Consider the following 23,378-nt stretch of genomic DNA (forward strand, 5'->3'; position numbering starts at 1 on the left):
TTTCTGAGCAGTTGCTCCTGGCTGGCCTCTGCAGCTTGAACAAGCTGAAGTTGTTCTCAGGCCAGCCGGAGGCATTCAGTCATGTCTTCAGAGCAGTTTGCATGCGCCTCAAGCTCGGCGCAAGGGCAGGCAAAGGTTTTAACGTGTCTTCTTACCAGGAACATCTTCTTGAGCGCACCTGGCCTGGTATTCCTTGGCAACAACCTCCGATATACGGAACATGGGTCTCCGAACAATCGAAAGCTCACCGTTCACGGAGCACTCGTAGTGTTTAAGGACATAGAATATCCCCACTCCTAATACCTTGACACCCTGAGAGCAGCAGCGGGAGAGAAGGAACAAGCATAAGCAGCCTGGAGACGAAAAACGGACCGAGGGCTTGCCCGAGCGTGGAGATGCTGCCCTGGGCCCTGCCCACCCCTAGCATGCAAAAGGCAAGATGGGGCACTAGGGAAAGCACACACTCCAGACCTTTCTTTCCTCTTGCTCCTCGGCTCGCCCCCCAAATCTCTTTGGGAAAGCAACAGCAGAGCCAACATTCCTCCCCTACCTACAGTCGGAGGGGTTTCCAACGGCAGGGACCAACCCTGGAACAGGGGCCAGGCTTTGGTTTTTCCATGCTGGCACTGGAGAAGGGAGAAGGCCCAGAAAGTGCCCAGCACTCTCTTCTGCTTTATCGGGACTTCCGTTGTTACCGCCGGTGCCAGAGAAGCTGCTCTGTGGCACATTTGTCCAGGACAGTGTCCTGCGGGGGTGCTCTTTCTCTTTTCAGGGGAGGGAAGCAACGGCACGCCGTGGCACAGGGGTGTCAGGACAAGGCAAACCGTCAGCGTTTCAGGAGGGGAGGACCGAGCCACAAGACCCACCTTGTTCTCTGCCAAGTGCTCTAGAATGTATTCAGAGACGCTGTCCCAAATGGTAACAATCTCTGGAAAGCAAGGGAAAAATCCAAGTCAGCAAGCGCACAACCATTCAGCACCCTGCTCACCAAGGAGGTGACCGGTGCAGGTGAGACGAAACATACCGCCACCCCAATTCCGAACACGCAAGGCGCTCCACGTGGCGGGAGCTGCAGAGCTGAGCTGCGAGGACACCTCTGCCCACTTCTAAGCGAGGCTCCTGTCCTTTCAGGTGGGCATGCCTGAAAGGCATACCCGCCCGCTAGGGAAACGGGGACTAGCTTTCCACGCCAGTGAGAGGACGGTGCCGTGCCCACAGGAGTCGCCCAGGCTCAGGGCAGCCCCAGGTGTCTCCCCTGCAGGAGTCCCGGCTGCCAAACTCACCGCTGGGCCACCAAGGGACGTGCAGACTGGTCTCTCGTGGCACCCACTAGCCCTGTCCAGCCCTGCCCCACAGAGCCCAGCCTTTCCATAGCTCTTCTCCTAGCTGATATGCTCTACAGCAGTCAGGAAATACCTCCTGCAAGCCTTACCGTAGCGGCTGAGATTCCTGAGCGTTGGGAACACGTCTGGCCACAGGTTCTCCATCTTTGCGCCCCCTCACGCTCAATGAGGCCCTGTAGCAGGAGGGGGAGGAGGAAACTTCTCCTCCTCCTCCTTTGCACTTCCCCAGGCAGGCTCCAGCAGTGTTGCGTGGCCTGCCTTCGCCCTCTCGTTGCGCTGCAAAGCAGCTCCTCCAGAGAAGAGCGGTGGCGAGAGCAGCACCCGAAAGCTGGGCTTGCCCAGGCCTCGCAGGGAAGTGCAGGGAGGGGCCCCGTGGCGGGAGGGGAGCTGTGGCTGTGATGCGGCATGTCCCACTGTGACCCCAGCCCGCGTCACCAAGAGGCTGCCAGGCCTCCCGCGACACCCTCCCCCAGACCCTGCCAGGCTTTGCCCACCTCAGCCAAGGGCAGCTGCGCTGGCTGTTTTGGGGTGCTGCCCCCACCCCACGCCGTGGCGCAGCGAGAGCCATGGCGGGGGCGGGGAGGGGGAGCTCACCAGTGTGGTGGCCCCAGATGGGGACGCTGCGCTGCCATTGCTGGCCGCAGGGGCTGTGCTGAGCTCTGCCCTGAAGGAAGGAAGGAAGGGATAAAGGAAGGAAGGAATAAAGAGGAGCCTCGGCAAAGCAAGGGCTGGTGCTGGTTAGGTATACCACAGCCTCTCTGGGTTCTGGAGTCTGGAGTCTGCCTGGGCTCTGGAGTCTGGCTCCGTCTTCTTTACTCCCCCCATCGCGTATTTAGACACACCGACAAGAGCCCCTCTGGGCCTTTGCGTCTCCCGCCTAAACAATCCCAGCTCTCTCAGCCTCTGCTCGTGTGACGGATGCTTCAATCCCTCAAGCCTCTCGGAGGCCTTTTGCTGGACTCGCTCCGGCATGGCCATGTCTTTCTTGTACTGGGCCCAGCGCTTGTGGTACAGGTCTCTCGCTGGCACCTGCTGGACGGCTGCTTGACCTTCCCTCATCACGACTCTAGGTGGAACTAGAGCTCCAAGCGCCCTGTGCTCAGGAATGGCTGACAGAGCTCGCTGGAGCCTGTTAGAGCTTGCGAGAGGTCACAGCCTCCTTTGGCTCAAACTGCTGCACCTGTGTGCTGCCTCGGTGAGCTGTGCTCTCAGCAACGGCTACTTCCTTTCCCCCCGGGCACTGTCCAAGAGTCCGCCAGGACCGTCTCCAAACCGTGCCAAAGGCCGTGCGAATGCAAAATCGGGTCTGGGAGCGTTAAGCGCCACCCCTTGTGCACCAACATCTCGCTGCACTGAGGAACACCTGTGCCATGGCTGAGTGTGGGGGGCAGGTGGGCTTGTTTCCAGGGCTTCTTTCAAAGTGACCGGAGTTGTCCAGGACGTAACAGAACCAAGGGCTGGCTCAGGCTGTGACTATCAGCAGGGCCTAAGCACTGGTTGTTATTGCGAGTCCCCTGTGGCGTAGCAGCAGGACGCGACACCTGGGTGCTGTCAGGGCCCTGAGGGCCTCAGTGGCCCTGACCAGCAATGCTCCACACACCCTGCCCATGGGCCCAGGAGCCCATTTCAGCTCCTCCCTGGGCCTTCTGGCCCCGTCTGCACCAGGAAGCATGGGAAGGGTCTCTCATTGGCATGTGCAGAGCAAAGCTTCACTGCAGAGTCGCCTGCTCCTGCCTCTGTGGGACTGGGTAGTGCAGGGATCTTAGGACTGAAAGACAAGGCAGCTCCTGCGGCAGGTGAGTCACGTCCCGCAGACCCAGAGACCTTTTCTCTGTCACCCAGCGCCTCCCAGGAGCCCTAAGGAAAGGGTATTCTGCAAGGGGATTTGGCAGAAGACAGGGCTGCCCTGGAGCTGGCTGCACAGGCAAGCCCAGGATGGCTGTTGTTGCAACAGAGGAAACGCCCTGTTCCTCGTGCCTGCTCAGAGCTCCTGTGCGTCTGATAGGGTCCCCTTCCTTCCACGCTGCCCCCCAGGTGAAAGGCCTCGCTTGCTGTGGCAATAGGGTTAGCCCTAACCCTAAGCCTTTCCCTGCTGGGAATCGAACCCAGGCCGCGGCAGTGAGAGTGCCGAATCCTGACCACTAGACCACCAGGGAGGAGAGGCCCAGCCTGCCTGTGCACCCACCGGTGGGCACCAGCCCTGCCCTGCAGGGGACCAACCCCTCCAACCACAGCCCCCCACAGCCGGTCAGGAAGACAAATTGCCGTGGCAGCCCGAGCCTTCCCAGGCAACTCTGCAGGCATTCCTCCTTCTTTCTGAGAACGAGGCCCTCAACCAGAGCCTCTGGGCAGCAGGCACCCTGCAGCGGGAAGGCCCAGGGAGTGCAAGGTGGCGGTCGGCGGGGAGGCTGGTCACTGCTGGACACAGGTTTGCACCTGGAAAGTCCCTGAGCAGAAAATCACAGCTGGGCACAAATCACAGCAGCCTGAGACAACAAAGCCCGACAGCACGGGCTTCAAACCCACCTCTCCAAGAAACCGGAGCCAAAATCCAGCTCCTTGCACCACTCACCTATACCCACCAGACTGCAACACTCCTGTCCTGGTGCATGGGTTGGGCTGGGGGAAGTCTGGATTGCCTCTCGCCAGGGGACCGATGCCCCTTCCGGCTGTCCTTGCAGCACAGTGCGAAGCGTGAGCACGCTCTTGCTGCAGGTGGCAGCCAGCAGTGGGAGCGGGCTGCTTTCCGAGGGCAGGCAAGCAGGCTGCGAGGGACATAGCAAGGCCAGTGAGGCAGGGACCTCCCTGGCAGGGCACAGGCCCTCAGCACCCGAGCAAGAAGGGAGAGCTGGTTGAGTGTCAGGAACGAGGGCCAGGCACAGAGCAGTGGTTGCCAGCCAAGTCCAAAGTGCTGAGACGGGTCTGAGGCCAAGCTCTGGAGCTCGGTCAGCCAGGGAAGGGCAGGGTCAGCGAGGTGCATGGCAGCCAGGGCCGGGCATGGCTGCAACGTAGCTCAGGCGAGGAGCAGCTCCCTTCTGCTGAGCCACCTCCGCCACCCAGCGCAGCACTCCTGCAGCTGCAACCTCTCGCCAGGACCTCTCCCAGCAGCAGGAGCAGAGCAAGTGGGGAAAGGACCGTCGCTCTTTGTGGAGGTGCGCCCACAGGCTCACACTGCACCCCAGGGTGCGTGGTGGAGGGGACACTTGAGCAGAAAGAGCCAGGGCTGGGCACGGAGCAGTTCGTATCCCCTGTGCTATGCACCTGCCTTCCCCCCTACACCACCCTCTGTCCAGCTGGCTACGCGGGGCCGCTCTTTGCAGAGTTGTCCTTTCCTCATCGCCAGCCCCTGGACATGCCCCGTAACTTCCTTCAGTCCAGTTCTTTGCCATCCCCAAGAACTGAGACTTCTGAAAAGGTGAATCTAGAGCGTGAGTTTGCCTCCCCTCTCCCAGGGAGGCACATGAGGGCTTGCGCTGTTCGGGTGCTGCTCTGCAAGGACACAGACTCGCATTTTCTGACTTCTCCCTGCTAGCCTGCCGTCACCTGACAGCTCTGGCTGCTCCGCAGGAGGGCAGAAGGCAGGAGGGCAGGAGGCAGGAGGGACAAATGGCCCGAGGAGGAAAGGCAATCACATGGGCAGCTGTGATCGTATAGTGGTTAGTACTCTGCGTTGTGGCCGAATCCGAGTCACAGCAATGGTTTTGCAAAGCCCGCCGGGTGAAAAGGAGAGTTGGAAAAGACACGGGAGGCACCCGCAAGGGTAGGCCAGTGGGTTTGTTTCCAAAGATGCCATGGCCTAGGAAGCTCTTCTGTGCTCTCTGTTCCAAACATTCAGTGGGCTCGTGCCTAAAATGATTTCCTGGTTTCTAGTGATCGTGCAGTGTCTTCTGCTGGGGGGCTGCCGTGACAGCTACCCCTGCTTCTGGGAAAGCAGTCAAGCTTCTCCATTCTCCAGGCCAAGCTTGAGAACTGAGAGACTCTGCCTGGAAAGTGCCCAGCTTTTCACCTTTCCTTTCCCTTGCCCTTGCTCTCCGTGTTGCAGTCAGGGCACTCTCAGCTCCACACACAAACTGCCCTGCAGCCCCAGCCCACCCGCAACTGCCATCCCACGCCATAGAGACCCCCAACACAAGTAGCTCTTCCCTGGGAGAAAGAAGTCGCTTTTTTTTTTTCTTCAGGGGGAGCGTGTGACTTTTCTGAGGTTATGCCACCATGCTGGAAGCCTTAAGTCCTGTTCCGGCCAAGCTGTAAGCTGGCTGTGGGAAAGAAACCCTCTGGATCCTCTGCGGAAGAGAAGAGGTCTGGATCCTCTGCGGAAGAGAAGGGAGGAGAGCCCAGCTCTGCCTCCGGGGCCCCAAACCGAGTGCTATGCGGGCAGAGCCCAGGTCAAGCCTGGAACGGCCCCGAGCGCTTCTGGTGTTCCAAGGTGTCTGTATTGGCAGGTCCCAGGATGTCTGGCTTGAGACAGATGTCACTGCTAGGAAGCTGCACCGCCCAAGGGAAGAGGAGGCAGTGCATGATCAAAAGCCCATGCTCCAGGTGAGGCTTGAACTCACACCCTCAGCATCCCTCCGCTTAGCACTGCTGTATAAGTACTGCGCGCTGGCCCATTGCGCCACTGGAGCACGCTTGGAGAGGCGGACTGGAGCCCACGAGCAACCATTGTTGCCTGCGATCACCATGGCTCTTCAGCATTAACCGGGCACCTCAAGTGCTTTCCTCTTTGTCTCGTCCAGCAAGGAGCAGCCATTGCGTGCCAGGCTTGCAACATTCACCAGGGCACGGAGTGCCAGGGCAAAGTGCCCCTCGGCAGGGTTTAGCTGGCTAGAGGCAGGAAAAGGGAGGCCACAGGCGACCCAGGGCTGGGACAGTGCGGTCGCTGCTGTGGCAGCCCTGTGAGGCCATTGAGTGCATCAGAAAGCCCCTGTAGTGAAGGCAGCCGGGGGAGGGGGCGAGGGGAGGCAGAAGAAGGACACCCGACTGCCACAGGGACCGTGAGTAAGGGCAGACCCAGAGCAGCCAAAGCCATGCTGGGCCAATGGGAGTGGAGGCTGGAGAGGGGCTAAGGCAGCCAAGAAGGACACGGAGAGCAGCAGCAGGGAGCACTGGTCCCAAACCACATCTCGTGGGGGAGCCAACGGGCTTCTGGCTTTGCGCTCTGCTCCCGAGGGCATCTGGGCTCTGGCCTAACCCCTGCCTGGCTGTCAGAGTCCAGTAGTCTCTGCAGCAGCATCTTGTAGCTATTCCACACAGGGAGGGTCAAGAGGGACCTCGCGGAGCTCTCAGAGCGAGACGAGACAGAAGGGTCACCGCACCAGAAAAGCCAGCGGGCAGTCCCCCAAAGCAGCAGAACGTCGCCCTTCCAACTCCCCACTGAAAACCAGTTCTTCTCTTTTAAACTGACAAGCACTTTTCTGGAAATCAGGGTCAGCACCACTTCATGAGTTGCATGGCCAGGGAAAGCTGCCAACTAAGCGCACAGGCAGGGCAAAACAGTACTGGCTGAGTACTCAGCTTCTGGACCTCCTTGGCAATTTGTTGGTCCCTGCAGCAGCAAGGCGGTCCAAAGCCTTTGCCTCTTTACTACGCCGAATGTCTGCCAGTGAAGCAGGTGCTTAGTAAGAGGCAGCACTTGCAGGGAGAGTGCAGTGTTTGGAGCATCAGGCGTTACTGGGACAAGGAAGACGACCGAAGAAGAGGCTTCTCCCAGCAACAGACCGAAAGGACACGGCCATCACCCGCTCCTCTGGGAGGATCCACAAAGCCCCTTCCTGTGTTTGATGAAGGGCAGGGAGATGCTGTGTTCCCGGGTCAGAGGAGGCGCATGGACAGGCTTCAAGGAGCCCAGGATTTGAAAAAGGCTGACAGGGCAGTCAAGCAGCTGTGAGCTGCCTGTAGTTTACAAGAAGCTACTAGGTGCTGCTTTGAAAACCTAATTCAAGAAAGCGCTAAAAAAACCAACCGCAGCCATGCGGCAAGAGAGGAGGAAGGTCTAAATGAGGCACGTCCACCTCCAGGCAGCAGGCAGGAGGTGGGTGGTGGGGACACCGTGCGCCCACCAGGACATGAGCACAGCCCTGGGGGGGCCGCCACAAGGAGCAGCCAAGGGCCGACGGAGGCCCAGGGACAAACATGGCCCATCCCAGGTTTGCCTGGCTGGAGAGCACTGCAGCTGCAGAGAAAAGCCAGGCATCTGCACTCCCAGGTTGCCGCACCGCTCTACCCCACAGCAGCTCCTCCTCTGCCCTTAGCCTTTCCCCATACAATCCGGAGAAGGGCTGCAGCTCCTATAGCACCCCTGGGGCTGTGGGCCCATCAGGTGTACGTGTGTCCTGGCCACCATGCTGTGTGAGGGGTGTGTCCGCTGTGCAGTGTCTCTGTGCGTGTGGAGAGCGTGAGCATGTGTGCGGATGCGTGTGCAGTGTCAGGGATGTGTTGGGCTGGTGCATGTGCACTCTGGCGGTGCAGTCCTGGCTGTGCGTGAGGGTCTTGGGGAGTGAGAGGTGTGAGCTCTGAGCGTGTCCTAGGGAGGGTAATGAAGGAAGAAAGGGGCGCGTGTGTGTGCGCGCGCGCTGTCCTTAGAATGAGTGAGGCAGTGGTTTGCTTGCACACCCGCTCTGTGGCACGCGTGTCTCTATGCTGCGGTCTGTGTACGGGCGTTATTCTGTTACGGCGCTACAAAAACCGTGGAGGAGCACATGGGGGGTTTAACAGCTCTTCTGTTCATCTGTCCTGCAGCACTGTCCTTTGTGAGGCACAGGCTGGTTACTCCAGCCGTGAACAAGTACACGCCACTTTTTTTTTTCCTTTGGCCCTTGTAGGTGGATTTCAACATCCCCTTTGCTAAGAGCTCCATGGCCGCAATGGAGACAACGCTGACAGCAGCCGAGGGAGCTCCCACGCTGACAGGCCTCCACTTGGCCCTGGAGCTGCAGTGCCTTGGGACTGGTCGCTCTTCAGGCCCAGGCAGGCTTCCGCAGCTAGCAAGATGGCTCAGGACCACGCTTCCAGACTTTCCAGCAATGTTCACATGTCTTCTGCGCAGCCAGCAAGTCCTGGTATCTCTCCCTTTGATCCCGCAGAGCCATCTGCTGCCCAGTGCTAGGGCATTAAAAAGGAACCGTTTGGTTTTAGGCACAGGGAGAAGGGCACGGAAACGCTGCAGGCCTAGGGCAGGGCGGTTCTTCTGGGGTCTGCTTCTGCTGGCATCTCTATGCTTTCTGGAACGGGACAGGGGCCCTAGTGTCCAAGGCAAGGACATGACAAGGTGCCACGTGCCGGTAATCAGCCTGCGGAGGAGTCAGGCGGGGATGGGACTTTGCACCAAGCCGGCCTCGATCCCCACAGGGCAAGGTGTCCGGGTGTGGAGCCTTGGGGAGACAAGGATGGAGCGTGCGGTTTGAAAAGGGAGAGCCAAAACACTGGAGGAATCCTTTCATCGTCGGCAGCCACAACTTTCTGGTCCCACAGGGAAAGCCCACCGCTGAGTGCCCAACCCCTGCCCCTGGGCTGGAAGGGTGCCTGCTCCCAGGCCACAGCCTGCAAAGCCTGTTGCTCTCCCACGAGGGGTGCCAGGGAAAGACCGGACCCCCTTCCCCTCCCCTCCCCTTGGGTGCTCCTGGGTGTGGAGGGAAGGCCAGTGCAGGGGAAGGGGAAACAGCACCCCCAGCTGGAGAAATTTACCAGAGGAAGTGCTTCTCTTGGGAATTCCGCTGCCGATTCAGCTCTACCCTCTGCTTCCACTCTTCCCGACGCACTTGGTAAGTCTCCAAGAGTTGCAGGGTGTGGCTTGCTCGTACAGAAAGCTGCCTGCAAGAGCAGGGAAAGTTCCCTCTCCCCTTCTGGCTGAGGCCCTCCTGCCTCTCCCCTCGACCAGCCCCTGCACGCACGCTCCCGCTGGTGGTACCCACAGCCTTCAAGTGGCAATGCAGCTTGGGGCTGCCTGGCACCAGGGTCCAGCCCAGGTCATTGCCATGCCAGGAGAAATCAGGGGACGCCATACCCAGCCCCATGGCTCCCAAGATGGGCTTCCTCACACCTCGGACAGGTGCTGCCACTCCAGTTTTCCAGGCCGGGGCTGGGCCTGGCGCGCACTTACTCTTTGCGCAGCCGCGGCAGCCTCTCTGGCTTCCTCTTCTTCTCCTCAGCTCGGGGCAGGAAGGCAGCAGCGCTCTCCTCTTTCCCAAGCCACGGCACTGGTGAGTGTGGCTGAAGCTCGGGCAGCGTTTCCTGATGCCGCCAAGCCTGCATTGGGGCCAGAGGACAAATTTGAGGCTGCTTCTGACCTCCCTCAGGCGCTCTCACCTCTCAGCCCTGGAGAAGCCAGCAACTGCGGGGCCTGTGCGTCCTCCCGCACACTTGCTCTGCTCTGGCCTCAGAAACCCCCATGCCAAGCACTGCCGCAGGCAGGGACCCTGGCCGGGATTCACCACCGTTGCTTGCTGGCTCCATTCTCTCTTGCTGACATCGCTCGTGACAGGGTGAATGAGGGCAAGGAATGACCGTTTTTCAGCGCTGCAACCGTGAAATCAAACGCTCCCGTGGGGTTCCACCAGTCAGACCCCAGCACGGAACCACTGAACGGGGTCGGTTGGAGGGGACCTCTGGAGAACTCTCGTCCAAGGCCCCGCTCCAAGCGGGGCCAGTTAGAGCAGGCTGCCCGGGCCGTGTCCACCTGAGGGTTGAATAACTCCAAGGGTAGAAGTCCCACAGCCTCTCTGGGCCCTGTTCCAAACTTTGACCACCCTCATGGTGGAAACGCGCCTCCCAACAGCTAGCCGGAATCTGCCTTTTTGCAACTCTACGTCTTGTGCCTCTCACCCTGTCACTGTGCGCCTCTGAGAAGAGCTGGCTAAGTTACCTCTAGCCTTTCCCCCGGGTAGCTGCAGACAGCAAGGCGATGGACCCTTGAGCCTTCTCTTCTATGGGCTGAACAAACACAGTCCTCTCCACCTCTCCCTTGGACACCAGGTTCTCCAGCCCGCTGGCCAGCTTGGGAGCCTCCGCTGGATTTGCTCCAGCATTCCAGAGCCTCTCTTGCATGGTCGAGCCCCACCCTGGACCTAGGGCTGGCTCCAGGTGAGGTCTCCCAAGGGCTGAAGAGAGAGGACTCGTGGCGTCCTTCACTCGGCTGGCTACACTCTTGCAAGCACAGCCCCGCCTGTGGTTGGCCTTCTTCCCTGCAAGTTCAAGGGAGGGGGCGACCCAGCCATGCCCCCACCACAGCACATTGCTGCTCCTCCCCTTTGGCTTTTTGCAGCAGCTTCTCCCTGCCAGGCATGGGCAGGCAAGCTTGAAAGACCATGGCCACCTGGCCTGCTCTTTGGGGGGCAGCAGTACCACTCGGACTTGGAGACCTCCACAGCTCTGCTCCTCGGCTTACCTGTTCTGCCCTGTTTGGCTGCCTGCAAACAGGAATTGCAGTCCGAGGTCTGGCTTGACGAGGTTCTTGCTGCTTGCTGTCCTCGTCCACCTGAGAGGAGCTCTCCCGAACTGTTTGCAGCAGGCTGAAAACACACAAGCCGGGTGAGGTTATCGGAGTCCCGGATGAGACCGTTCTCCATCTTGTGCTCACAAGCAGCGGCGTGCCAGCCTCTGCAGCACAAGACAGTGCTGCTGGAGCATTTGGTGTATTTGAGCCCTTGTGATCCCGTCAAGAGTGAGGGAAGAACGCCTCCAGCTGTAGCACTCACATGAGGCCCTACAGGCCCTAAGGAAAGCTCTGGATGCCCAGGTGTGGGCCCTCTCTGGATGGCACGAGGAGAAAACCAGTGCCATTTGCCACGCCCGGAGCCTGCAGAGCCCGCTAGCCGCCTCCTGCTAGGGGCACTAAAGGCCGTGAGGTGGTCAGAAAGACTCTGTTTTGGGGTGAAATGGGAAAAGGGGAGGCTTCTAGTGAATTGAATCCAACCTAAAAACCAGGGAAAACGGACACCGCTCTCTGTTGGTGGGGGAGGATGGTCTGACTTTCACGTTCCTCTGGGAAGTGCTCTCATCTACGCTGCAACCAAATGAGGTCCCTTGAAATGTCTAGCAAAGCAGAACAGCTTTGCTGCAACTTCTCAGCTGCTGCAACACCTCTTGCATCGACATCGGTCGTTGTGACACGAGTTGACAACCTTTCAGAGTTCATACCGACGGCGTGTGCGACGGAAACAACTCCTTCCCAGAATGCCAAAAGCACACGGTCACCGGCATGCTTTGCTCCAAGAGCCTCACCTGGCAGCTGGCTTGTTTGCCCGGGTTTTCCATTCTTTCCCTCCCTTTGAGCTGGCCCCAGATAGCGTGGGCGGAGAAAGCCTTTCTCGAGAAAGGAGGCGCTCAGCAGGAGGACTCCCTGGAAGTAGGAAGGGCGGAGACTCTTCAGCAAGCATCTCTGTGAGCGTTTGAACAAGAAGGACAGGCAGCTGTGCTCCAGCTTTGGATCAAAGAGCCCGATTGCCTCGGAGCTCTGCTCCCGAGCAGGTCTTAGGCCCTGGCTGACACAGAATCCTGTCCAGCTCTTCACTTCTGCAGGGCACCCTTCTGCCCTGGAGTACTGTGGCTGTTCTCCTGCTTTCTCTAGCCCATAGGCTTAAAAAGCGGGGCTTGGCTGGGAGGTGCTGGTGACCTCATGGTACCCTCTCCTTTGGGGCGGCTGCGGGCTGGAGGGCATAGTTCCACACGAGAAGGGGAACAGATTCCTGCACATCTCTAAGGCGCTCACATGCACAGACGTGCTCTTCTGGCGCATCCAGCCCAAAGACATGCTTAGGGAGATGCACAGCACAAGGCCTGCAATTACCAGCCTCCACAAGGAAGCCACGTTTTGGCACAGCTTCGCAGCCTGTCGCCACTCATCTCCACGTGGTCTTCCTCCCCACTTTCCAGCGCGCTGCTTCCCTGGGAAAGCTAGACCCCCTCCGCCACTGGCAGCTCAAGGCAGGATTTTGATCCCGCGCAGAGCGCGGAGGGATCTTCCTAAATTCCTAAATGCTGCTGCACAGACAGACTCCTGCAACTAAGGAGCAGCTTGCAAGACACACCAGGGCATGGAGTCCCAGGGCCAAGTGCCCCTCAGCAGTGGCAGCTGCTGCAGTTGGTGCTGCAGGACTGCCCGGAGAGCCCCTTCCAGGAGGAGTCCCCTGAGATCTGCCGTGATGAGTAAACAGAGGCACAAGAGAAGCAGCCTACTCCGCCAGGCATCGCCTTTTCAGCTTGGCTCCAGCCCCGTGCTGCGGAGGCCAAAAGGAAAACAAACACACCTCTCTCACCAGTCAGCTGTGACATTACCTTTTCCCTCAGTCTGCTTGTTACGCGCTCTGTCCTTTGCCTCCCGGCCTTTGGCGGCCTTCCGAGACCCTCTGGAGGAAGAGGCTGGTCTCACAGGCGACATCTCAGTCTCCGTCCTGGAAACAAGAAAGGCACCAGAGAGAAGCTTGACACCAGAGGCTCGCAGAAACCTGCGACAGGCTTGCCGTCAATCTAGGAAGACCAAGTCATGCAAAGACTTGTTGGCCGCCCTTCAGATGTCACACTGACAGAGTGTACGGAAGAAGCAACCCCTTCGAAGAACTCCAAGAGCACAAGGGCACCCTCAGCCCTTTTCTCCAAGAGCCTCACCTGGCCGACGACTTGCTTCCTTTGCTCTTCCGCCCCTTCTGCTTTTTACGGCCGGCGCCAGATAACGCGGGTGGCACAGGCCTTTCTTGAGAGAGGAGGCACGCAACGGGAGCACTCCCTGGAAGTAGGAAAGGAGAAGGCTCTTCAGCAAGCGTCTTTGTGAGCACTTGGGACAGGCAGATGTGCTCCAGCATCGGATCAAACAGGCTGATCCCCTTGGAGCCACGCTCTCCAAGAGGTCTTGCTCCCTAGGACGTCCTTGGCACACGCTAGCAGCCTGTTGACAGTCATCTCCAGGCAATCTTTCTCCCCACATTCACGTGCCCGGGATCCGTCAGAGAGGTAGACCCCCCCCTCCCCTCCCCTCCAGCATAGACACCTCGCCGCCAAACGTCCTAAAGTGCTAAAGTGAAAGAGGAGCTTGCGCTATCCACCAGGGCACAGCGCCCCGGGGCAAAACTGCCCTTCAGCGGCACCAGCTGCATTTGTTGCTGTTGGGCCACCCTGAGACCTCCTGCCATCCAGAGTCACTTGAGATTTGCTGCGAGGGGTAAATAGAGGCACAAAGAGGCAGTCTACTCTCCCAGGCACCGCATCTTGACCAGGGCTCCAACCACCTACTGCTGAGGACAAAGGGAACACACGCATGAACACACGCACGCATGCACACTCCCTTCTCTCTCACAAGTCAGCTGTGACATGACCTGTTCTGTCCATCTGCCCTTCTTCTTCAGTGCACTTCAGGGATCCCTGGGAGGGAGATTCCGCCTCTTGTTTTTCAGCCGGAAGCGTCAAATCAAATCTGGAAAGGAGAAGACGCCAGGCTGCAGAAAAGGCACCACGCTCCCTTTGCCGCTCGCATTCACAGTCCGTTGCCAGAGAGCTTTGAGAAGGCCTGCCAAGGCCATAGCTTTCCAAAGCAGAGTACGCAACATCCTTGAGAACTCTCATTCTGAGGAACCGGAGAGGCACAGGCCAGACCTCCGCGGCGTGTGCGCACACGAGAGGCCCCACCAGTCTGGGCCAGGGCTTCCCTATCCTAACGCGGAGAAAGTGTACTCCAGGCCTCCTTGCTGCCCCTGGAGACCATCTCGCCTCCCCTCCTCCTATTCACCAAGCAGGAGCTGAGACCTACTCCACAAACGTACTGTGGCAACACGAAGACGCTGCCGGGACCCATGCGAAAAGCCACACTTCCTCTTCCTGAAACCACCAGGGGTCTCGTCCCTGGGGCCTGAAACAGAGACAGAGGTACGTGAGAGCGTTCCGGCGACATGACTGCCTTGCTCCTAAAGGCAGCAAATCTTTCTTGTGCTCAGGGCAGATGCTGCCACCGGGACACCCTGAAACAAAGTTTCCTCTCCAAATGCTAGCCCTCAACTAGGAAAGCAGAAGATGCACAGCTCAGAGCTGAGACTGAGGGACCTCACTGCCAGGTGTTTCGCAAGGGCAAGAGTCAAGACAGTCAACGAGGACGCGCCTTCTCTGTTAGTGGAGAAGTCAGGCACAGGAGAAGGCATTCGATTAGCCAGGGTCTCTGCGGGCCGGGTTTTGCCGGTTGGCTTGCTATGAGCCTTCCTGGAAAGAGAACACCTGGCTCGGACCTGGTGTTAGCCTCACAGGCTCTCCAAGGATTTGGGTGGTTGCATCCATAGCATGGAAGAGGAGCGAGAGAGACCCAGCCCTTGCTTTGCCTTTGCCCAGTGGGTAAGAACCGGGAGCGCCACACGAGAGAGCTGGGGAAGGGCATTGGGCTGGGATGAGGAGACAGGCTGGGACAGGGTGACCATCCCAAGCAGAGCGTGAATGCAGGCCTGGGGCAGAAAAGAGCCGTTCATGGCAGTGGGACGCCAGGGACACTGGGAAGGGCTGGTCAGTGCAGACGGCCCAGCACTCAACCATGGCTTTCTGCGAGGGGAAGCGCCACAGATACCTGCCTGCGTCGTAGACTCTTTCCCCAGAAACTGCCTACTTTTGAGCCCGTAAAAGCCTCGCCATTATCATTTCTAGCACAGAGAGTGGGATTCTGGGCCAGCCAGAGCCTTGGCCTAACGCGGGGCAGCTCGTCCTACGTTCGCCTCTGTCGCCCAGACCACTGCGTACGAGAGACGGACGCTAGAGAGAGTTGGCGTGGCTGGAGACCGTGGCTGCCCCGCTGGCCGGGAAGGTCCTGGCAGGCCAACAGAGATCAGTTCAGTCGTCCTTTGACAGGTGTCCAGAAGAAGTAGGCGTAGCACGGGGAAGTGCTCGACTTACCCCGAGCAGAGCTGCTAGCAGCTTTCCAGTGCCATCCACGGTGAGGAGGAAGTCATCGTAAAATCTCATGGTCACTTCCTGGTCTCGTACGGAGAGAATGCCAATGGCCTTGAAGACAAAGTCCACGGCCTGTCTTTTTGAGATGGCCCGAAAGAACGCCATCACGGTCTCCTGTATGCAGCACTGCACCGTTGTAAAAGGCATGTGGGCACACACGGATAGATCCTCGTACCTCAGAGGGACGATTCTTACGTCACCTAGACAGCAGCAAAGGAGGAACAAAGTCACCTCTGCAGCAGGGCAGCGGGCTCCAATCACAAGGCGACAACACTTTCTGGCAAGACAGCGCTGCCTCAGAGCAGGCTCTTGAATCCTCTGCTACAGCGCCTAGGAGCAGTTTATGGAGTCCCTTCCGGGAAGAGTCAGAGCAGCCTGCAAACTGAGGTGCTCAGGGGGCAGCAGTGATTTTGCCAGTGCAGGAATAAAAAAGGGAAACTAACCATTTGGTAGGACCACGTTACCGGAGGGCAGGACAAGTAGGGCAGACGGGTGCAGGTCCCATGAGAAAGTGCGTGGTGCCAGGCCATTGTGACTGTGCCCGCAGCCAGTGCCCTCTGGCTAAGCCTATGCCATGTCAGTAGACGCAAGGAAGAAGCAAAGTGCAAGGACGGCACAGCAGCCCACAGGGTTCTTCTACCCCCCCCGCACCCCCACCCCGACCCCCACCCCCACCCCCACCGCCTCGTAGTCAGCAAATGTCTCCGCTTTTGGGGCCAGCGTCCTATCCCTCCCACGCACCGGCTGAAGGCATATTACCAGGAAAGGACACCCAGGGAGCCTTTCTGAGCAGTTGCTCCTGGCTGGCCTCTGCAGCTTGAACAAGCTGAAGTTGTTCTCAGGCCAGCCGGAGGCATTCAGTCATGTCTTCAGAGCAGTTTGCATGCGCCTCAAGCTCGGCGCAAGGGCAGGCAAAGGTTTTAACGTGTCTTCTTACCAGGAACATCTTCTTGAGCGCACCTGGCCTGGTATTCCTTGGCAACAACCTCCGATATACGGAACATGGGTCTCCGAACAATCGAAAGCTCACCGTTCACGGAGCACTCGTAGTGTTTAAGGACATAGAATATCCCCACTCCTAATACCTTGACACCCTGAGAGCAGCAGCGGGAGAGAAGGAACAAGCATAAGCAGCCTGGAGACGAAAAACGGACCGAGGGCTTGCCCGAGCGTGGAGATGCTGCCCTGGGCCCTGCCCACCCCTAGCATGCAAAAGGCAAGATGGGGCACTAGGGAAAGCACACACTCCAGACCTTTCTTTCCTCTTGCTCCTCGGCTCGCCCCCCAAATCTCTTTGGGAAAGCAACAGCAGAGCCAACATTCCTCCCCTACCTACAGTCGGAGGGGTTTCCAACGGCAGGGACCAACCCTGGAACAGGGGCCAGGCTTTGGTTTTTCCATGCTGGCACTGGAGAAGGGAGAAGGCCCAGAAAGTGCCCAGCACTCTCTTCTGCTTTATCGGGACTTCCGTTGTTACCGCCGGTGCCAGAGAAGCTGCTCTGTGGCACATTTGTCCAGGACAGTGTCCTGCGGGGGTGCTCTTTCTCTTTTCAGGGGAGGGAAGCAACGGCACGCCGTGGCACAGGGGTGTCAGGACAAGGCAAACCGTCAGCGTTTCAGGAGGGGAGGACCGAGCCACAAGACCCACCTTGTTCTCTGCCAAGTGCTCTAGAATGTATTCAGAGACGCTGTCCCAAATGGTAACAATCTCTGGAAAGCAAGGGAAAAATCCAAGTCAGCAAGCGCACAACCATTCAGCACCCTGCTCACCAAGGAGGTGACCGGTGCAGGTGAGACGAAACATACCGCCACCCCAATTCCGAACACGCAAGGCGCTCCACGTGGCGGGAGCTGCAGAGCTGAGCTGCGAGGACACCTCTGCCCACTTCTAAGCGAGGCTCCTGTCCTTTCAGGTGGGCATGCCTGAAAGGCATACCCGCCCGCTAGGGAAACGGGGACTAGCTTTCCACGCCAGTGAGAGGACGGTGCCGTGCCCACAGGAGTCGCCCAGGCTCAGGGCAGCCCCAGGTGTCTCCCCTGCAGGAGTCCCGGCTGCCAAACTCACCGCTGGGCCACCAAGGGACGTGCAGACTGGTCTCTCGTGGCACCCACTAGCCCTGTCCAGCCCTGCCCCACAGAGCCCAGCCTTTCCATAGCTCTTCTCCTAGCTGATATGCTCTACAGCAGTCAGGAAATACCTCCTGCAAGCCTTACCGTAGCGGCTGAGATTCCTGAGCGTTGGGAACACGTCTGGCCACAGGTTCTCCATCTTTGCGCCCCCTCACGCTCAATGAGGCCCTGTAGCAGGAGGGGGAGGAGGAAACTTCTCCTCCTCCTCCTTTGCACTTCCCCAGGCAGGCTCCAGCAGTGTTGCGTGGCCTGCCTTCGCCCTCTCGTTGCGCTGCAAAGCAGCTCCTCCAGAGAAGAGCGGTGGCGAGAGCAGCACCCGAAAGCTGGGCTTGCCCAGGCCTCGCAGGGAAGTGCAGGGAGGGGCCCCGTGGCGGGAGGGGAGCTGTGGCTGTGATGCGGCATGTCCCACTGTGACCCCAGCCCGCGTCACCAAGAGGCTGCCAGGCCTCCTGCGACACCCTCCCCCAGACCCTGCCAGGCTTTGCCCACCTCAGCCAAGGGCAGCTGCGCTGGCTGTTTTGGGGTGCTGCCCCCACCCCACGCCGTGGCGCAGCGAGAGCCATGGCGGGGGCGGGGAGGGGGAGCTCACCAGTGTGGTGGCCCCAGATGGGGACGCTGCGCTGCCATTGCTGGCCGCAGGGGCTGTGCTGAGCTCTGCCCTGAAGGAAGGAAGGAAGGGATAAAGGAAGGAAGGAATAAAGAGGAGCCTCGGCAAAGCAAGGGCTGGTGCTGGTTAGGTATACCACAGCCTCTCTGGGTTCTGGAGTCTGGAGTCTGCCTGGGCTCTGGAGTCTGGCTCCGTCTTCTTTACTCCCCCCATCGCGTATTTAGACACACCGACAAGAGCCCCTCTGGGCCTTTGCGTCTCCCGCCTAAACAATCCCAGCTCTCTCAGCCTCTGCTCGTGTGACGGATGCTTCAATCCCTCAAGCCTCTCGGAGGCCTTTTGCTGGACTCGCTCCGGCATGGCCATGTCTTTCTTGTACTGGGCCCAGCGCTTGTGGTACAGGTCTCTCGCTGGCACCTGCTGGACGGCTGCTTGACCTTCCCTCATCACGACTCTAGGTGGAACTAGAGCTCCAAGCGCCCTGTGCTCAGGAATGGCTGACAGAGCTCGCTGGAGCCTGTTAGAGCTTGCGAGAGGTCACAGCCTCCTTTGGCTCAAACTGCTGCACCTGTGTGCTGCCTCGGTGAGCTGTGCTCTCAGCAACGGCTACTTCCTTTCCCCCCGGGCACTGTCCAAGAGTCCGCCAGGACCGTCTCCAAACCGTGCCAAAGGCCGTGCGAATGCAAAATCGGGTCTGGGAGCGTTAAGCGCCACCCCTTGTGCACCAACATCTCGCTGCACTGAGGAACACCTGTGCCATGGCTGAGTGTGGGGGGCAGGTGGGCTTGTTTCCAGGGCTTCTTTCAAAGTGACCGGAGTTGTCCAGGACGTAACAGAACCAAGGGCTGGCTCAGGCTGTGACTATCAGCAGGGCCTAAGCACTGGTTGTTATTGCGAGTCCCCTGTGGCGTAGCAGCAGGACGCGACACCTGGGTGCTGTCAGGGCCCTGAGGGCCTCAGTGGCCCTGACCAGCAATGCTCCACACACCCTGCCCATGGGCCCAGGAGCCCATTTCAGCTCCTCCCTGGGCCTTCTGGCCCCGTCTGCACCAGGAAGCATGGGAAGGGTCTCTCATTGGCATGTGCAGAGCAAAGCTTCACTGCAGAGTCGCCTGCTCCTGCCTCTGTGGGACTGGGTAGTGCAGGGATCTTAGGACTGAAAGACAAGGCAGCTCCTGCGGCAGGTGAGTCACGTCCCGCAGACCCAGAGACCTTTTCTCTGTCACCCAGCGCCTCCCAGGAGCCCTAAGGAAAGGGTATTCTGCAAGGGGATTTGGCAGAAGACAGGGCTGCCCTGGAGCTGGCTGCACAGGCAAGCCCAGGATGGCTGTTGTTGCAACAGAGGAAACGCCCTGTTCCTCGTGCCTGCTCAGAGCTCCTGTGCGTCTGATAGGGTCCCCTTCCTTCCACGCTGCCCCCCAGGTGAAAGGCCTCGCTTGCTGTGGCAATAGGGTTAGCCCTAACCCTAAGCCTTTCCCTGGCTGGGAATCGAACCCAGGCCGCGGCAGTGAGAGTGCCGAATCCTGACCACTAGACCACCAGGGAGGAGAGGCCCAGCCTGCCTGTGCACCCACCGGTGGGCACCAGCCCTGCCCTGCAGGGGACCAACCCCTCCAACCACAGCCCCCCACAGCCGGTCAGGAAGACAAATTGCCGTGGCAGCCCGAGCCTTCCCAGGCAACTCTGCAGGCATTCCTCCTTCTTTCTGAGAACGAGGCCCTCAACCAGAGCCTCTGGGCAGCAGGCACCCTGCAGCGGGAAGGCCCAGGGAGTGCAAGGTGGCGGTCGGCGGGGAGGCTGGTCACCGCTGGACACAGGTTTGCGCCGTGTGCTATTGGCAGCGTGGTTGAGGCAAGGGGGCCCTGGGGGCCCTTTCTGCACAGTCTAATGCCCTTTTGTGCTGCTGAGATGGCCCCGGCTCTAGTCACGACACGCTGCCAGGAGGACACAACCAGTCCAGCTTCATAGCTCCTAACAGCTTGGCAAAAACACCCTCCTGCATTAAATTCAGCTGCAGCTCTCAGAAGTGTGCCTCTGTGGGACAAAACTGCCCGTCTTTCCATGTCAAGCCAAGAGGGCTCACACATTGCTGCGCTCATAGAGCAGCTGGCTCCCTGGGAGGGGAGTCTGTCCTCTGCCAGGGTCAGTCGATGCCCACGCAGAGAGGAAACCACCGTGTGCCTCACTCAAATGCCTGCTCTGAAGCAACCCCTGCGCCAAGCTCTTCTTATTCCGGAAGTCTCTGAGAAACGGTCCGGAGGGCGCTGACAGGGTCCGATGGTGCTGGGGCTCACAGGAAGCCTAGACACCACTCAGCACCTATGGGCAGTGGACCCCAGGTGCTCAGGGCCCATCCAGGAGAGGAGCCTCCAGCTGCTGGCACCACTGCTACACCTTGCTCTGGGCAGGGGTGGCCAGAGGGAGCGGAGCAAATCCCTTGCCCTGAGTCCACCTCAGCCAGGTCAGCAGTGCTGTGTGCGTGGCTACTGTCCTGCCTCCAGCACCAGGAGCAGAGCAGGCGGGCGGGCACGGGAGAGAGCTGCACCCACCAGCTCTCTCTTGACGCACAGCGTGTGGGAAAGCGATGCTGGAAGAGACTGAGAAAAGGCCTCTCCTCAAGCCGCCTCCACCGCGTGGTGCGTGCACGTGCCCTCCAAGGACATGGCCCAAGATCAGGGGCATTGCCAGTCCCTCAGCACCGAGGTGTGTCATGGCACAGACGGGCGCATCACTGAGACAGCCCTTGGTCGGGGGGAGTCTCTGTGGCGCAATGGGCGAGCGCGCTCAGCTGTTAACCGAGAGGCTGGTGGTTCGAGCCCACCCAGGGACGGCCTCCTTTTGGTGGCACACGTGGGCTTGCCGGCAGGGACCCGCTGCCGTGGAAAGTCCCTGAGCAGAAAATCACAGCTGGGCACAAATCACAGCAGCCTGAGACAACAAAGCCCGACAGCACGGGCTTCAAACCCACCTCTCCAAGAAACCGGAGCCAAAATCCAGCTCCTTGCACCACTCACCTATACCCACCAGACTGCAACACTCCTGTCCTGGTGCATGGGTTGGGCTGGGGGAAGTCTGGATTGCCCCTCGCCAGGGGACCGATGCCCCTTCCGGCTGTCCTTGCAGCACAGTGCGAAGCGTGAGCACGCTCTTGCTGCAGGTGGCAGCCAGCAGTGGGAGCGGGCTGCTTTCCGAGGGCAGGCAAGCAGGCTGCGAGGGACATAGCAAGGCCAGTGAGGCAGGGACCTCCCTGGCAGGGCACAGGCCCTCAGCACCCGAGCAAGAAGGGAGAGCTGGTTGAGTGTCAGGAACGAGGGCCAGGCACAGAGCAGTGGTTGCCAGCCAAGTCCAAAGTGCTGAGACGGGTCTGAGGCCAAGCTCTGGAGCCCGGTCAGCCAGGGAAGGGCAGGGTCAGCGAGGTGCATGGCGGCCAGGGCCGGGCATGGCTGCAACGTAGCTCAGGCGAGGAGCAGCTCCCTTCTGCTGAGCCACCTCCGCCACCCAGCGCAGCACTCCTGCAGCTGCAACCTCTCGCCAGGACCTCTCCCAGCAGCAGGAGCAGAGCAAGTGGGGAAAGGACCGTCGCTCTTTGTGGAGGTGCGCCCACAGGCTCACACTGCACCCCAGGGTGCGTGGTGGAGGGGACACTTGAGCAGAAAGAGCCAGGGCTGGGCACGGAGCAGTTCGTATCCCCTGTGATATGCACCTGCCTTCCCCCCTACACCACCCTCTGTCCAGCTGGCTACGCGGGGCCGCTCTTTGCAGAGTTGTCCTTTCCTCATCGCCAGCCCCTGGACATGCCCCGTAACTTCCTTCAGTCCAGTTCTTTGCCATCCCCAAGAACTGAGACTTCTGAAAAGGTGAATCTAGAGTGTGAGTTTGCCTCCCCTCTCCCAGGGAGGCACATGAGGGCTTGCGCTGTTCGGGTGCTGCTCTGCAAGGACACAGACTCGCATTTTCTGACTTCTCCCTGCTAGCCTGTCGTCACCTGACAGCTCTGGCTGCTCCGCAGGAGGGCAGAAGGCAGGAGGGCAGGAGGCAGGAGGGACAAATGGCCCGAGGAGGAAAGGCAATCACATGGGCAGCTGTGATCGTATAGTGGTTAGTACTCTGCGTTGTGGCCGAATCCGAGTCACAGCAATGGTTTTGCAAAGCCCGCCGGGTGAAAAGGAGAGTTGGAAAAGACACGGGAGGCACCCGCAAGGGTAGGCCAGTGGGTTTGTTTCCAAAGATGCCATGGCCTAGGAAGCTCTTCTGTGCTCTCTGTTCCAAACATTCAGTGGGCTCGTGCCTAAAATGATTTCCTGGTTTCTAGTGATCGTGCAGTGTCTTCTGCTGTGGGGCTGCCGTGACAGCTACCCCTGCTTCTGGGAAAGCAGTCAAGCTTCTCCGTTCTCCAGGCCAAGCTTGAGAACTGAGAGAGTCTGCCTGGAAAGTGCCCAGCTTTTCACCTTTCCTTTCCCTTGCCCTTGCTCTCCGTGTTGCAGTCAGGGCACTCTCAGCTCCACACACAAACTGCCCTGCAGCCCCAGCCCACCCGCAACTGCCATCCCACGCCATAGAGACCCCCAACACAAGTAGCTCTTCCCTGGGAGAAAGAAGTCGCTTTTTTTTTTTCTTCAGGGGGAGTGTGTGACTTTTCTGAGGTTATGCCACCTTGCTGGAAGTCTTAAGTCCTGTTCCGGCCAAGCTGTAAGCTGGCTGTGGGAAAGAAACCCTCCCTGGAAAGGCAGAGCTGCCTTTCTCCCTTGCCTGCTGCAGAGTGAGAGGCGCTGTGAGGCAGCAGCTTTTGCCTGCAGCTCCACCGCAGTGCTCGCGTGTAGAGAGCCAGGAGTGCTTCCTCCTGGCCTGGCTGCAGGGGGAAAGGCTGGCTAGGAAGGCTCTGCCACAGTGAGGCTGGGCAGCTGGTGCTGGGAGAGTGTCCGCCTGGAGGGCAAATGCTGAAGAGCAAAGGAAAATGTTAGCATCTGCGCCCTGAGTGGGGTCTGGATCCTCTGCGGAAGAGAAGGGAGGAGAGCCCAGCTCTGCCTCCGGGGCCCCAAACCGAGTGCTATGCGGGCAGAGCCCAGGTCAAGCCTGGAACGGCCCCGAGCGCTTCTGGTGTTCCAAGGTGTCTGTATTGGCAGGTCCCAGGATGTCTGGCTTGAGACAGATGTCACTGCTAGGAAGCTGCACCGCCCAAGGGAAGAGGAGGCAGTGCATGATCAAAAGCCCATGCTCCAGGTGAGGCTTGAACTCACACCCTCAGCATCCCTCCGCTTAGCACTGCTGTATAAGTACTGCGCGCTGGCCCATTGCGCCACTGGAGCACGCTTGGAGAGGCGGACTGGAGCCCACGAGCAACCATTGTTGCCTGCGATCACCATGGCTCTTCAGCATTAACCGGG

General features: G+C 59.5%; 3 non-coding genes across 3 annotated transcripts; all 3 read right to left on the reverse strand.

Moving 5' to 3' along the window:
* Positions 1 to 5,874: 5,874 nt before the first annotated feature.
* On the reverse strand, positions 5,875 to 5,968 carry TRNAI-UAU (transfer RNA isoleucine (anticodon UAU)). The gene is made up of 2 exons: positions 5,931 to 5,968; positions 5,875 to 5,910 (listed from the first exon to the last, which is right to left on the reverse strand). It is a non-coding gene; the product is annotated as a tRNA-Ile (tRNA).
* A 13,499-nt stretch (positions 5,969 to 19,467) lies between these two features.
* TRNAE-CUC (transfer RNA glutamic acid (anticodon CUC)) lies at positions 19,468 to 19,539 on the reverse strand. Its single transcript has one exon. It is a non-coding gene; the product is annotated as a tRNA-Glu (tRNA).
* A 3,667-nt stretch (positions 19,540 to 23,206) lies between these two features.
* TRNAI-UAU (transfer RNA isoleucine (anticodon UAU)) lies at positions 23,207 to 23,300 on the reverse strand. The gene is made up of 2 exons: positions 23,263 to 23,300; positions 23,207 to 23,242 (listed from the first exon to the last, which is right to left on the reverse strand). It is a non-coding gene; the product is annotated as a tRNA-Ile (tRNA).
* Between the last annotated feature and the right edge of the window lie 78 nt (positions 23,301 to 23,378).

This window comes from Struthio camelus, chromosome 10 (genome assembly GCF_040807025.1).
Source record: "Struthio camelus isolate bStrCam1 chromosome 10, bStrCam1.hap1, whole genome shotgun sequence".
NCBI lineage: Eukaryota > Metazoa > Chordata > Aves > Struthioniformes > Struthionidae > Struthio > Struthio camelus.